We start from the raw sequence: 15,909 nt of genomic DNA, 5'->3' as shown, positions 1-15,909 counted from the left end.
CTGAAGTACGGTACCCATGTAAAGCAAATGGCAGCATTTCATGCCAGTCTTTGTAAGTGACGACCATTTTCTGGACGATTTTCTTAATGTTCTTGTTGGCAACTTCGACGGCGCCGTTCATTTTTGGTCTGTAAGGAGAAGAGTTATGATGCTCAATCTTGAATTCCTCACATAATTCTTTCATCATCTTGTTGTTCAAGTTTGAACCATTGTCAGTAATGATCTTGCTGGGAACACCATATCGGCAAATGATGTTATTCTTGATAAACCTCACAACCACTTGTCTTGTAACATTGGCGTAAGATGCTGCTTCGACCCATTTGGTGAAGTAATCAATGGCTACTAAGATAAAACGATGACCGTTTGAAGCTTTTGGTTCGATCATCCCAATCATGTCGATACCCCACATGGAAAAAGGCCATGGAGATGAGAGAACGTTGAGTAGAGTCGGTGGCACATGGATCTTATCTGCGTAGATCTGGCACTTGTGACATCTCTTCACGTGTTTGTAACAGTCTGATTCCATTGTCAACCAATAGTATCCTGCTCTTAAGATCTTTTTGGACATTGCATGCCCGTTTGAATGAGTTCCAAAGGACCCTTCATGCACTTCATGCATTAACATGTCTGCTTCGTGTCTATCCACGCATCTGAGCAAAACCATGTCGAAGTTTCTTTTGTATAGCACATCTCCATTCAGGAAGAAACTGTCAGAAAGTCTCCTTAGAGTTTTCTTATCTTTGTTTGATGCCCCAAGCGGGTACTCTTGAGTTTGAAGGAAGCGTTTGATGTCGTGGAACCACGGTTTATCATCGATGACTGCTTCAGTTGCAAACACATAGGCGGGCCTTTCAAGGCGCGTAATTCTGACTGTAGGCATATCATTCCAGTGATTGACTTTGAACATAGAAGATAGAGTAGCCAAGGCGTCTGCCATTCGATTCTGATCTCGAGGTATATGATGCAATTCAACCTTGTTGAAGAAGGTCAACAGACGTCTTGCATAATCTCTGTAAGGAATCAAGCCGGGGTGGTAAGTTTCCCATTTGTCTTTGATTTGGTTGATCACGAGGGCTGAATCTCCATATATGTCTAGGATCTTGATCCTTAAATCAATGGCTTCTTCGAGACCCATGATACAAGCTTCATATTCTGCGATGTTGTTGGTGCAATCAAATAGTAATCTGGCGGAGAATGGGATATGAGTACCCTTGGGAGTGATGATGATTGCCCCAATTCCATTGCCAAAAGCGTTTACTGCTCCATCAAAAATTAGGCCCCATCTTGATCCAGGGTCAGGACCTTCTTCTGGTAACGGTTCGTCACAATCTTTCATCTTCAAGTACAAGACATCTTCATCAGGAAAGTCAAACTTGAGAGATTGATATTCATTAATTGGTTGATGCGCCAAATGATCGGCGAGAATGCTTCCTTTGACCGCTTTTTGAGCACGGTATTCAATGTCATATTCGGATAACAGCATTTGCCATCGGGCAATCCTTCCTGTTAAGGCAGGCTTTTCAAAGACATACTTGATCGGATCCATTTTGGAGATTAACCAAGTAGTATTGTTGATCATGTATTGTCGGAGACGTTTTGAAGCCCAAGCCAAAGCACAACACGTTTTTTCGAGCATGGAGTAACGAGACTCACAGTCTGTGAATTTCTTACTCAAGTAATAGATGGCATGCTCCTTCTTACCGGTTTCATCTTGCTGTCCAAGCATACAGCCCATGGATTCTTCCAACACAGTAAGGTACATGATTAATGGTCTTCCTTCAACTGGAGGAATCAATATTGGTGGTTCTAACAGGTACTCTTTGATACTGTCGAACGCTTTCTAGCAATCTTCAGTCCATACAACCCCTTGATCTTTGCGGAGAAGCTTGAAAATTGGCCCACAAGTAGCATTCATTTGAGAGATAAATCTGGAGATATAGTTCAATCGTCCGAGAAATCCTCTTACTTGCTTTTCAGTTTTTGGTGCAGGCATCTCTTGAATAGCTCTGACTTTGTCGGGATCTACTTCAATACCTCTTTGGCTGACAATGAAACCCAAGAGTTTTCCAGATCTAACCCCAAAAGTACATTTGTTAGGATTCAAGCGAAGCTGATATTTCCTTAGTCGTTGAAACAACTTCAAAAGGTATTCAATATGTTCTTCTTCTGTGCTGGACTTGGCTATCATGTCGTCCACATAAACTTCAATTTCTTTATGCATCATGTCATGAAAGAGAGTAGTCATTGCCCTTTGGTAAGTTGCGCCGGCATTCTTTAATCCAAACGGCATCACTTTGTAGCAAAAGGTACCCCATGGGGTGATGAAAGATGTCTTCTCCATATCTTCGGGAGCCATCTTGATCTGATTATAACCAGAGAACCCGTCCATGAAGGAAAAGACGTTGAACTTGGCAGTGTTATCAACCAGCATGTCAATATGTGGTAATGGAAAGTCATCTTTTGGACTGGCCTTGTTCAAGTCACGGTAGTCAACACACATTCTGACTTTGCCATCTTTCTTCGGAATTGGCACTATGTTAGCCAACCATTGAGGATATTCTGAGGTGACAAGAAAACCTGCGTCGAGTTGCTTTTGAACTTCTGTTTTGATCTTGTTAGCCATATCAGGGTGAGTCCTTCGCAATTTCTGCTTGACTGGCGGACATTCTGGCTTCAATGGTAAGTAATGTTGAACAATATTGGTATCCAACCCAGGCATGTCTTGGTAGGACCAGGCAAACACGTCAACATATTCTTTGAGAAGGTCTGTCAACTTACTCTTGATATCAGTATCAAGCAGCGATCCAATGGTCACTTCTTTTTTGTCTTCTTCAGAACCCAAGTTGATATTTTCTAAAGGCTCTTTGTGAGGCAGAATGGCTCTTTCCTCGTGCTTAAGTAATCGAGAGATCTCGTCCGGGATCTCCTCTTCTTCCTCTTCTTCGGCTTCGAACACAGGAAACTCAAAGTTGGGAGAGGGCATAGGGTTATTGCATTCAATGGGTTTATCAATAGTAAATCTGCACATGTGATTTATATTTATTTCAGAAAATTTATGAATGCAGGAGTGTATGCAGATTTTTTTTGAAAAAGTTTTTTTTTTTATTTTTTTTATTATTTTGGTTCTTTAGGATTACCATTTCCAGAAAAAGCAAAAATAAAACATATAATGTAGGGAATTCAAAATGACACTTTATTTATGATTCATTTTTGAAACAAAGCCCTAAACACAAACTCATTTGTCTTGGGCAGGACAAAGAGGGAAACTTTTAAAACAAAGCCCTATACACAGAGTTATTTGGGCGGAACATTTAAAAGCGAAGCCCTATAAAACATCTCTCTGCTTTGGGCAAGGCAGGAGGTCAAAATAACAGCGAGGTGATTACTTTGAGCGGCGAACAACATTCGGAACGTCGACAGCTTTCCAGTAGCAACGAACTCCTCTGTGTATTATGTATTCAGGAAAATTCCCCTCGGAATTATCTTCAGTATTGACATTGACCGCTGGTCGGGCAGGATTTGAAGGTCCTGGTTTGTCAACCTTGTTCTTTGTAGAGTTGAAACGGTCTTCTTCTACTTCTTGAAGAGCATAAGACGAGTCACAATCTTCAGAATTTTCAGGATGTATTTCCCAATCCTCAGGATGAAGAGACTCATTGTCAGCGACACTTTCTGAGTCAACTGCGGGATCATCTTCCCCTTCATCTTCAAAAATGGCATTTATGTGATAGTAACCATCTTCAGGATTATGAACCTTGGCAGATGCGTTGAAGCCGAAACCTTCAGTAATTTCAGGCTGCTGAGAAAATTGACAGGGCTGATAAACCTCTTCTGGTTGACTATTATATTCAAAGGAATCTCCCCATCCAGTTGGTTGGATATCCTCAATCGCAATCTTTGAACTTTCAGCCGCAGTATATTTCACCATATAATCAAATTTTCCACTTGGTTGTCCCAAGGTGTCCCAGATTTCTGCAGGAATAGGCGGAATTTCTTTAGCACTTGTTTTCTCTGAAGGAGGATATGGTTCTTCCTGAGATATGTATCCCGAGTCATTGAGATAACATTTCCATTCTTCTTCAGGATCAGGTAGACCTTCTTCAATGCATTCTTCGATAAGGACATTAACCTCTTGAGGAATTGGGTTAAGGAATCCTCCACTAATGAATGTTTCCTTGATCGGACGAAGGGTTTCATCCTTCTTGGTGCAGTTTGAGAATGTTGGTGAGCATCCGAGACCTGCTCTAGTTTCATTCTTGGTAGGGATAACAACTTGCCCCCAGCCAGTGGTAGTTCCATCTTTTACTACTTTCACTGCCTCTTTGTAAGAAGAGATTGATGCTTTCTTCTTGGAAGATTCGTCTTCTAAAGAGAGACCTTGGAACTGCGTTCCTTCCACATCATCAGCACTTATGAAAGAGAAATTGGATAAATGGCTCACCATCAAGGCTTGCTCTCCACTTATTGTTACCAATTTTCCATTTGTTACAAACTTTAACTTTTGATGGAGCGTAGAAGTTACTGCCCCTGCTTCATGGATCCAGGGTCGTCCTAACAGACAGCTATAAGCAGCTTGAATGTCCATGACCTGGAAAGTGATTTGAAATGTATGTGGACCAATTGTCATGGGAAGGTTGACTTCGCCGATAACAGATTTTCGCGATCCATCAAATGCTTTGACAACTACACCACTGAATTTCATAGGCATTCCTTGGTAAGACAAGCGAGCAAGAGTCGTCTTTGGCATCACATTCAAGGAAGATCCGGTGTCTACCAACACATTGGACAAAGAGTCTGACTGACAGTTCATAGAAATGTGCAAAGCAAGATTGTGATTTTTACCCTCCTCGGGGAGTTCTTCATCACAGAAGCTTAAATTGTTACAAGCTGTTATGTTGGCTATTATCCCATCAAAGTGATCAACAGTCACATCATGATCTACAAAAGCTTGATCCAAGACCTTCATCAGGGCTTCCCTGTGGGCTTCTGAATTCAACAGCAATGAAAGTATTGAGATTTTTGAAGGAGTCTGCATAAGCTGATCCACAATCTTATATTCACTTCTTTTGATAAGTTTCAAAATTTCATCAAAGTCCGGATTGACATTGGTTCCACTGGATTGACCAACATCAGTGTTCGTATTACTGACAGGAGTTTCCACAGGATTCCCCACTGGTGTATTAACAGGATTTTGTCCGGTAGCAGGAGCAACAGGCTGCTTTGGAGGTAGTGGAATATACACACGTCCACTTCTTGTTACGCGACTCACATCAGCAATGTTTACAACGGATGAGAGAGTAGGTAAAGGAACTTCTTGTCCATTCTTTATCATTGCAGCATTGTAATTGTGTGGAACTGCCTTGTCAGAGTCATAAGGAACAGGTCCAGGTAGACTGATGATCAAAGGAGCAATAGGAACCTTCGGCTTGTTGTAAGTAACTTCCATGCGCTCAGGCATGTTGAAATGAGGAACGATGACGTTAACTGTAGGCATTTCCGAGTTGATATCTGAGACTAAAAGCTCATGCGGATAACATCCTATCATGTTAACTTCATTTTCATCCCTATTTCGGTAGATCTCAATAGTACCATTATCTAGCAAAACTTGGAGATCTCTTCTCACAATTGAACACCCGTGAGGATCCACACAACATATTCTACAGGAACCGTATTGATGCTGGCGAAAACTCGGCCCTCGACAGAGAGTGGCGTGCATTTGTACCAAATCGGCTCTTGAGTAGTTGATATTATAGACTCGGTATTGGCCAGGACATCCATATACCATGTTTACAACATGCCCTCCATGATTGGGCAGCGGATTTGCTTGCACATTTGGATTCAAATTTCTGAAAGAGAGGAGATTAGATCTAACCAACCTCTGAACTTCATATTTCAAAGCTATGCAATGCTCAAGATCATGGCCAGGTGCTCCTTGATGATAAGGGCATGAGACCTCAGCTTTGTACCACCATGGAAGTTTCTCAGGTACTGGTGGTGGTGCTTTAGTTTGAACAAGACCTCTTTCAATCAAAGCAGGGTACAACTCTGTGTAGGTCATTGGAATCGGATCAAACTGTGGAGCTCTTTGTACTCGATTCTGATTATTGTTTAACTGCTGAGCCTGTGGTCGAGGCTGTTGTTGAAATTGCGGGGTAAATCCCGGATTCGGTGTTGTATTAACGACTGGTGTGATAGCAGCAACCTGTCGTTGACGATTGACGTTTCCTCTTGGCCTCCCTTGGGATACCATGTCAACACTTTGTTCTTTCTTCTTTTGGAAACCACTTCCGAACTTTTTGGTTCCGCTTGAAGATCCACCTTCTTTAGTCAAACGTCCGGTTCAGACTCCTTCTTCTAGACGCATCCCCATGTTTACCATTTCGGTGAAATCACTTGGAGCACTAGCAATCATGCGTTCATAATAAAACGGACTGAGAGTATTCAAAAAGATCTTTGTCATCTCTTTCTCTTTTAACGGTGGATTAATCTGAGCAGCAGTTTCTCTCCATCGTTGGGCGTACTCTTTGAAAGCTTCATGATCTTTCTGTGCCATGGACCGAAGCTGATCTCTGTCCGGAGCCATATCCGAGTTATACTTGTACTGTCGGACAAAGGCCTCACCTAGGTCATTGAATGTTCGAATATTAGTGCTATCCAAGCCTGTGTACCATTTCAGTGCGGCACCAGTCAAACTGTCTTGAAAGTAATGGATAAGCAACTGATGATTATCTGCATAAGTAGACATCTTCCTGGCGTACATCACAAGATGACTTTGTGGACAAGAACTACCTTTGTACTTCTCAAAGTCAGGGACCTTGAATTTAGCAGGTATTTGTACACTGGGAACCAAACATAGCTCCTGGGCATTCTTTCCAAACAAGTCTTTTCCACGGATAGCTTTAACTTCCAACTGCATCTTGTTAAACTGCTCTTGGAGATCTCCCACAAGATTACGCTGATTTGTGCTATCACCCTGATCATGATAAATCTCATTGCCATCATAAGGAACAGTGTGAACCGTAGGGGTCGGAACTGTCATAGTGGGTTGAGAAAGTGCCATAGTGATTTGGGAAAAAGTTACCCCTGAATGTGGAATAAACGCCGAACCTTGTGCAGCAGGTGCTTCAGTTGTGGATGTTTGAACCCCAGAGAAATTATGGCGGAAACCTGTACCGAAGCTGAAAGGCGGGCCCCAACCTTCCGGCATGGAGAAAGATGGAATGCCGAATGCAACTGTAGAAACTGGAGTAGTGACTTCAGATGTTACCGTCGCTTGGCTGTTTGGTGGCGGCGGCTGATTCTGTGCGGCCATTAAGGAGTCAACCAGAGTCGTGAGACTTTCCAACTTTTCCTGAAGGGTGGTCACTGTACCCCGGAGCTCAATATTCTCTTGTTCAGAGTGTTCCATTACTCTTCTTCTGCTTGAACGAGTATTATATCTGTGATCTGATTGCGAGCGCGGTCAAGAAACTTTGAGACGCGACAGCTTGACGATCTATTGGAGAAAGATCCAAAAGATGAGACTCTATACAACAGACTCGATATGCAGAATGATGTATGCAAAAAGAAATTTATGATTTTTCCAAACATTTTAAAGATTATTTCCTTGCAAACATTTGAACACAAACAAATCTTTTATTCATTCATTTTTTTTATTTTTTTTTTGTATATTTTTTTTTTATTGCAATAATGGGAAATGTTACAACATTGGAGCGTAGCTCCTTACAGAAGCAAATGATAAATAAAAAAAAGCTAAACAAATCCTAAGCATCTTCATCAGACGAAGAACCAAATGCATTGTGCAGCTTGAGCTTCATGATTTCTTTCCCATAGTGAGCTTTCAATTCGGCCTTTTCAGCTTTCAGCTTGTCAACAACATTCTTCCAATCATCAGGAGTCGGAGCGTTGCTTGTTGAGCCTTCCAGATTTTTCTTGCTTTCTTTGATGTACCTCTTGATTGCAGCGTCTTTCTGGCGAATCTTCTCATCTTTGCTCATGAGCCATCCATCTTGATAATAGAGAGTTTCTTCGTGATCTTTCACTCTTTTCTTCAACTTTCTATTTTCCACCTCAGTGCTACGAAACTTTTCTTCCCAAGCATCTTTTTCTGTCCTCATCTTAGCCAAAGTGTCTTGGTATTCCTCCATAGTGGGAATGTTGGGTCGTTGAGATACTGCAGGAAACATGGGTTTTTCATAAGCATAAGGCATTTGGAACTCTTTGGCTCTTTTCTTTACCCAGCAGGTGTAGGCGTCCATGGCAATGCAATTTCTTTCCTCACCTTTTTCTTTCCATCGGACGTCGTACCAAGCTCTCATCATTCTTGCTTTCAACCTTTTAGGATTATCCCCTTCTCGGTAGAAGTAGCCTTCCACTGCGGGACCAACAGGTTTAACTGAATTTGCATACCCGAGTTGTCGTCGGGCCAGGACCGGATTATAGTTAATTCCTCCTTGTGTACCAATGAGGGGTACGTTGGCGAACTCTCCATAACTATCAATGGTTTCTGTACCACAGCGAGCCAAGGTATACCAATGAATATCATTATTAGTAAGAGACATAAGTCTTCGAGGCCAACGCAAGCCTTCTCGGTTTTCCGTGAAAATAGGAGACTCAGGTAAGTGTGAAACAATCCATTTGAACAACAAAGGTGCACAACATACAATGATTCCACCGCCTTGGCGATTCCTATGATGAACAGAGAAATACATGTCACCAAGCAAAGTCGGAACAGGATTTCCAATCAGAAAGATCTTTATGGCATTGATATCAACAAAGTTGTCGACATTGGGAAACAGAACCAACCCATAGATGAGCAAGGCTAGTATAGCTTCAAAAGCTATCATGCTACCAGTTTCGATGAAATCAAAGGCTTTCTTTATCAGGAAGTGTGAAGTTAATCCCGGGAGGTTTCCTTTGGTAGTCCAATTACTCTCTACTTCAGACTTTTTCATGTGGATACTTGCTGCAATGACGTGTGTCTTAGGAATGGCTTCCAAACCATTGTAGGGTGTTTTGTCAGACACAGGAATACCTAAAAGATTGGCATATTCTTCCAAGGTCGGTATCAACTGGTAGTCTGGAAAAGTAAAACAACGGTAGACGGGATCATAGAACTGAACCAGAGTTTTGAGAAGTCCTTCATCAACATGAGTGTTCAAAATAGGCAAAAGCTTTCCATAACTTTTCCTAAAATTAGAAGGATCTTGTACAAAAGATGCTAACTCTATCAGTCTTTCTACATCAGGCGCTTTGAAACCGTACTTTTTGGTATACCTTTTTTCCATAACTTAATCCTATAATGTTTGCAAAGAAAATTCTCTAAATTTTTGGAAAAAAATCATGTTTTTTATGGAAAAAGATGGGTTTTTTAATGAATGTATGAATGCATGGATGCGTGGATGCCACATATTCAAACATGGTAAAGCAAACATGGTAGTTCAAACATGGTAACACTAACATGGTACTACAAACATGGTACACAAACATGGTAACGCAAACATGGTAACGCATAGGTTCAAAGGTCCAAAATCACGAGCATGAGGTCAGAGAACCAAAAATGGGATAGTTCTAGTTAATCACCTGCAAAACATGTTCTACTGATACGTCAGAGTCTACATTTTTCTTTCGGATATTACCGGCCTTCCACAATTAAACTCATGAGCCAGTAATATTCTCAAGAAAAACTCGTCTGAGTGTGGTTCTCCGCATGACAACTAATCCAAGTCTTCACCTGAATAGTTTCTGCACCACAACCTAATAAGGCCAGGATGGGTTGGGGTTCTACGGTCTCTCAGCTTCTACAGTTCAATGAAAGTAATAATGTCTTCGCTACGAAACATGCTAAACATATATTACCAACAAGGAACCTCCACTGAGCGGAAGGATTCTCACGTGCGCCTGCACATGACTATACCCTCCACCTAATTTCTTATGTGTACTTAATCCGGGTTAGGATTTGTCCATAATGTATCACTTGTAACAGAATCACACAAGTAACAGAACCAGAACCACACATATAACAAAAAATGAAATAAAAAATAAAGCAAATAGAATTAACCCTTCCTTTGGAAACAATAAAAAGATGGTCCCCAGTGAAGTCGCCATTTTTCTGTCGCGGGCGAAAAACCGTTTTGTTCCTCTTTTTTGTGGGATGAGACACCTGATGCCTTCTTTGGGCTCGAGTGCTCATAAAAATGATTTTTCTTTTGTATCGACCAAACTTTTTATTATTTCCAAAGGAGGAAAAGGAAAAAAAGCTGCAATAACCTAAAAGTGGGGGGAGAGATCTTGGGTAAGAGGGTTGGTTATACGAAGGGAAGGTATTAGCACCCAACGTATCTATAGTACTCTATAGGTTTCTTTGCTTTGTTTTTCATTCCACGTTATTGAGAGGTTCTTGTGAGATAGGTGGGACCTAAGGTGTTTGTTTGATTATGCTCGCAAAGATCATCGCGATCCTCTGCATACATATCCCTTAGAGGGAATCAGAGCATCTGTAGCTCGGGGTCTACGGGTGCTAAGGTTTGAGTGGTTTTTTTGTTTTGTTTTGCTCGCCAAGGATCGACCTTGTGCCTACGTATTCTCAAAGGGATGTTGAGAAAGTCAGAGCAATCGTAGTTCCCACTTATGCTAGTGGAAGCAAAGGAAAATAGACAAATGTCGTCTAAATGCTAGATGTATCTAATCTATATCATCACATACATCTATTTGATTTTTGTTTGAAAATCTTTTCATTATAAGCCCGGGGCCATGCCACTTAGGGTGCTTAGAATGATAAAGATGTTTTTGTTGTTTAACCAGCCTTGTGGCAAAAGTTTCAATGAAGTCAGCCTTGTGACAAAAACTTTGATTAATCAGCCAGCCTTGTGGCAAAAGTTTCAATGAAGTCAGCCTTGTGACAAAAACTTTGATTAATCATCCAGTACGGTGGTAAAACAGTTTGATTGATTAGCCAGCCTTGTGGCAAAAGAGTTTGATTTTGATTGATTGATTGTTTGTGATGATATAGAAGAGATACTCCTAGCATAGAGATGAAAAATGTCTAATCTCCTAGGGTATTTGATTTGGATATTGGGGATGCTTATAAGAAGCCTGTGGGTCCTTGTACGAAGCCCAAGAGGAGGCTATCCGAGGGTCCTTGCATTGTAAGCCCAAGAGGAGGCTATGGGAGGGACAATCCAGGGTCCTTGCATTGTAAGCCCAAGAGGAGGCTATGGGAGGGTCACTCGTTTGTACAAAGCCCAAGGGGAGGCATGGTATAGTTGGTTTGAGCTCTTAGAGCGATTTCACCGGGAAACCATACTCTATGTCCTAACCTAAACTAGGGAGATTCTTTGCACGAAGCCCAATAGGAGGCTATGGGGAACCTAGTGTTGTACTAAGTTGAACAAGTATATAACACAATCACACATATGAACAAGTACAAACAAATATGCACAAGTACATGAACAAATATGAACAGTTATATGAACAGTTATATATGACAAAGTGTGTGTATATAATGGAGTTTATGAAGGAAATATACCTGTAAGCATGATCCATTTGCATACACGGGGCTCGGGACTTATACTCGGGGAGAGGTCCACTTGAGTTTATTCAAAGTTATGTAAACAGGTATTTACAAGGGCTCGGGACTTATACCTACATGGAGGCCCATGGTATTTTTGGGAAGATTTAAGAAACCTTCATTTTTGGTTTGTTATTCAAAGTTAAAAAAACAGATTGAGATATGTACAAAAGGCGTACAATGAAATACCTAATTTCATGTACTGGAGTAGGTATGTACAAAAGGGCTTGGGGCTTATACCTACATGGAGGCCCAATATATTGTATAAAATATGGTTAATTGTTTTATTTACAGACGCGAGGTTTAAAAAAAACCGTTTGAAAGTTTGTTTTGAAAGAGTTTTCTGTACACAGAAAAACTGTATAAAAGGAAAAAGGAGTGGGTCTTATACTCTCTAATATTCGAGAGGCCCCACATCATTTTGAAAATCAATTGATCAATTAAAAAGATTTAATCAATAGTTTCAAAAAGAAATGGTTTATTGTCTTTGAAATGAATCGTGATCGCTTGTTTTAAAACGATTTGAATTTTGAAAGGAGTCAAATTAATCAAGATAAACAAAAAGATTGTGTTCAATTAACACTTAGATGATTAGGGTTTATTCAAAAAATATTTACAAGTGATTAGGTTAAAAATTAAATGAAAAAAACAATATTTAAAGTATTAAAAATACTTAAAAATAAGTCATTTTAAACCTATTTAAAAATGTATCAAATAAATATTTTTTGATGATTTTTTTTGATATTCTTAAAATCTATATATTAAATGAATAGTGTTTAAAAAATGAAGCAAAAATGAATTGATTTGGTTAGTTAAATGATTAATTAAAGTTGTGAAGAAAAATGAAAGAAAATAGTGTTAAAAAAAAAGGTTTGTCTTCACAAGGGTTTGAACCCACGCCCTTATACTTACCAGCCAAAACAACAACCAACTGAGCTGCGCGTGCAGCTTGTTATTCACACGCGTCCATTCAATTATATTTTAAAACAAATATTTGAAAACTTTGAACAAAATCTGGCGCCAAGAACACACCTTCAACTGAATTTTGAAATTCTTTGAAACTGAACCAAATTGATCAAGTAAAGGGTCTATCTCACTCGGTTTTTCACGAGGAACATGATGGTGCCCTCATAATTCATTTATTTTTGCTCTAAGGGGGTCAATTTTCGCATGAACATGAAGAACCCTAGAACTGAAATTCAATGTGAAATCGTGTATGTGCAAGTTATGATGCAATTGATTGAGGGTTAATGATCCTCATAGGTGCAGAAACAAGATGGTATGCTCACATTTCATTTATGATGCGTGCAAGTATGAGTTTGAAGTTCATGAGCACTTACCTTAAAAACGGCACAACTGAGAATCGAATTCTTGCTTAGAGGTGTTACAGAAGTTGTTTGATGATCTGGATAGCTTCAATGGACCTTATAGAACATGTCTGGATGCTTGGAGTGAATTGAAAACCTCTTGATCACCTTGTGGTACCCGAACTGCAGTATGGTTCAAGTGAGAATCAAGCTTAGTGATTTTGGTGTTTCAGATCATGTATGATGGTTGGAACAGTTCATATATGGTATATGGAATGTGTTTGGATGATTAACTTGGACAGAATTGGCCTGGATTTCATTTTGGCATGATAAGGCTAGTGTTATGCATATTTGGAGGTGAGATGATGATTCTGAGTTTGAGGTGTTTTTGGAAGGTTTCAAAGGTTCAAACAACTTCCATATGGTATTTGGGAAGTGTTAGAATCATCACTTTGCTTAGAACTTCAAAGGTTTAGAGGTTGAGAATTTTACCTCTTTTGAAAACCATGAAACTTGCATTCTAAGAAAGGAAGAGAAAACCTATGTTTATGAGGTTTTGGTGTGATTTTGAATGAGGTAAGGATCTCTATTTATAGGCCAAAGTTTCTGAATACAAAGCTCTTGCAAGTTGATCAAGAATGATGATTTGGCTTAAGAGATAAAATGGAATCTTTCACATTAAATGCAAATGGTTAAAAGTGACTTAACCATGGTTATTTCTCAAGCTTCTTATCCTCTTCCATTCTGATCTCAAATCAGAAAATATCTACCAATTATTGCATCTATGCATCATTATTTGGATCATTTGGCAAATTGGTTCATAACTTAGTGAAAATGGCATGTAATTTCAAGTGAAAAGTTCACTAATGTCAAAATTCAAAACCATGGCTACACTCCATATTTTTTTATGCTCTTGGACATTTTGGAAAGCTCATATTACACACTTCAAAACCCTAGTTGAAAGTTTCTTCAAGACCTTTAAGGAAATGGGTGAAAAAGATCCATGAACTTTGAAGAAAATGAAGTTTTAAGTGAAACCTTCAAAAGATACCAACTTTGAAGCTCCATATCTCTTAAATGGTTGATCTTTTGGAAAACAATTATATGTGACAAAGTTGTTCATTGGATCAAAATCTACAACTTTCATGTTGGAAGTTTTTTTCAGTTTGTAGGTGAAATTTTGAGTTATTCCCCTCCAAAGTTTGGAAAAAACCATGAAAAACACTTAGAAAAATTTTCTAAGTATGAAAGTCAAACTTTTGACTTTTTGATTCTTGATTGATTTTCTTGATTTTTCTTGATCAAATGACTTCTCATATCATATATTGATGATTTAAAACTTCAAAAGTCATGGTTGACCAAAATTCCTCAAAAGTCAATGGTGTTCTTGTACAGTTGACTTTTTCAGTCGAATCGCGTTTCTGGAGATTTCAAATGAAACAGGCTATCCTCACTATATGAATGGTATGATTGAATCATATTGAAGCATTAGAGGATATTGAGCCATGGTTTGAGTTGTGGCACCATGTCCTGATTAAAAAAGTCAGTGGTTCAGTGAATTAGGTCAAAAACCCTAATTGTCGACCTGATGAAATTGATGACTGTGAATTTTGAATTGAGACACAATCTTCATTGGATATTGTTATAGGGATTATTTGAAGATGATTGAAACCTTTGATTGACTTCCTGGGGATTTTTAGGGTTTCCCAAATGTGATCCCTGATTTCAGTCCCTGATAGTTCAAAACCCTAATTTGAGGATTTGTCTAATCAATCTTTGTGTAGGAGATGTCTTGAGTCAATGGATTAGGTCAAAATGATGTACTTGGGGTCTTGAGGTCATGTCCCAAGTCATTAGGTCAAATCCTGAGCAAAAGTCAGGAGCATGCTATCTTCAGTCAAAACCCTAATTCAGTCGATCCAAAGCTGCTGAGCTTGTTAACATGAATCTCTGAGGACCAAATATTGATTGTAGATGAATATGATTCTTTGAGATGAAGGGGGAACAAAACCCTAATCAACTGTTACTTGTACTGATGAGTGATTTCTTGATTAAACCCTGCTGAGTCACAAGTAGCAAACACAAGCTATGCAATTTATTAGAGATGCAAATGATGCATATGCAAATGATATGAGGTGGTATCTTAGGTCAAAAATTGGGGTATGACAACAACTCGCAGGGGAAACTCGAATACATGCCTTAATGACTCGGGCATTCACATGATCGAAGCCCGACTAGACTATGCAATTATGATGTAATGTATGCATGAACATTATGACAATTATAAAATGTAAAGTGAATGTGAATAGAATTGTCGCGGATGCGAAATCCTTATGATACGACTTGAATTTTGTTGATGATCAGAAGATGTCTTCTTCTTGAAATGCACTCCATTGGGGATATCTGGTTATCATATGCCCGCTGTTTGGAAGTGAGTGAAATGATTTAAAGTGAAGATCCGTCATCGGGAGATGTTCGCAAAGCGACCTCATGGGGAAATCTGGGTTCCCGGAGTTTCAACCGTTCTTGGAGCAACTGTTTACATTCTTTCTATTGTAAGTAAACCTCATAAAGAAATTTCACCTTTATTTTTGCAAGTAAATTCATTTTATTTTATGAAAACATTTGTTTCAAGAGAATGATTGTTTAAACTTAAAATGCATTTCAAGAAACTGAATAAGACTCGATTGCAAAGAAAGGCACAAGGCTCAAATTATTATTTATGAAATGGTAACCAGCCAAATGCTTGATCCCATGGAGTATTTACAAAGTTGGAAATTGGTAATTTTTGGGAAAAGGGCTACGATGAAACGTGACGACCGTTATCTTTCCCTTCCACTCTGAAATGCGCTGTATCCGTGCTTTGTAGAAGATGACCTACTGATGATGAATACTCCACTATGGATTTCGAATGATCAAGTTTGTCCTGAACACAGTTACTTGCCATATATCCCTAACTTTTGCGTAAACTACCCCTTTCGGGTTTTAAGTCTACCGGGATTGATTATTATATATATTTTTTATGTCTCTAAC

This window comes from Vicia villosa, linkage group LG3 (genome assembly GCF_029867415.1).
Source record: "Vicia villosa cultivar HV-30 ecotype Madison, WI linkage group LG3, Vvil1.0, whole genome shotgun sequence".
NCBI lineage: Eukaryota > Viridiplantae > Streptophyta > Magnoliopsida > Fabales > Fabaceae > Vicia > Vicia villosa.
Note: the sequence above shows the minus strand (reverse complement) of the source record.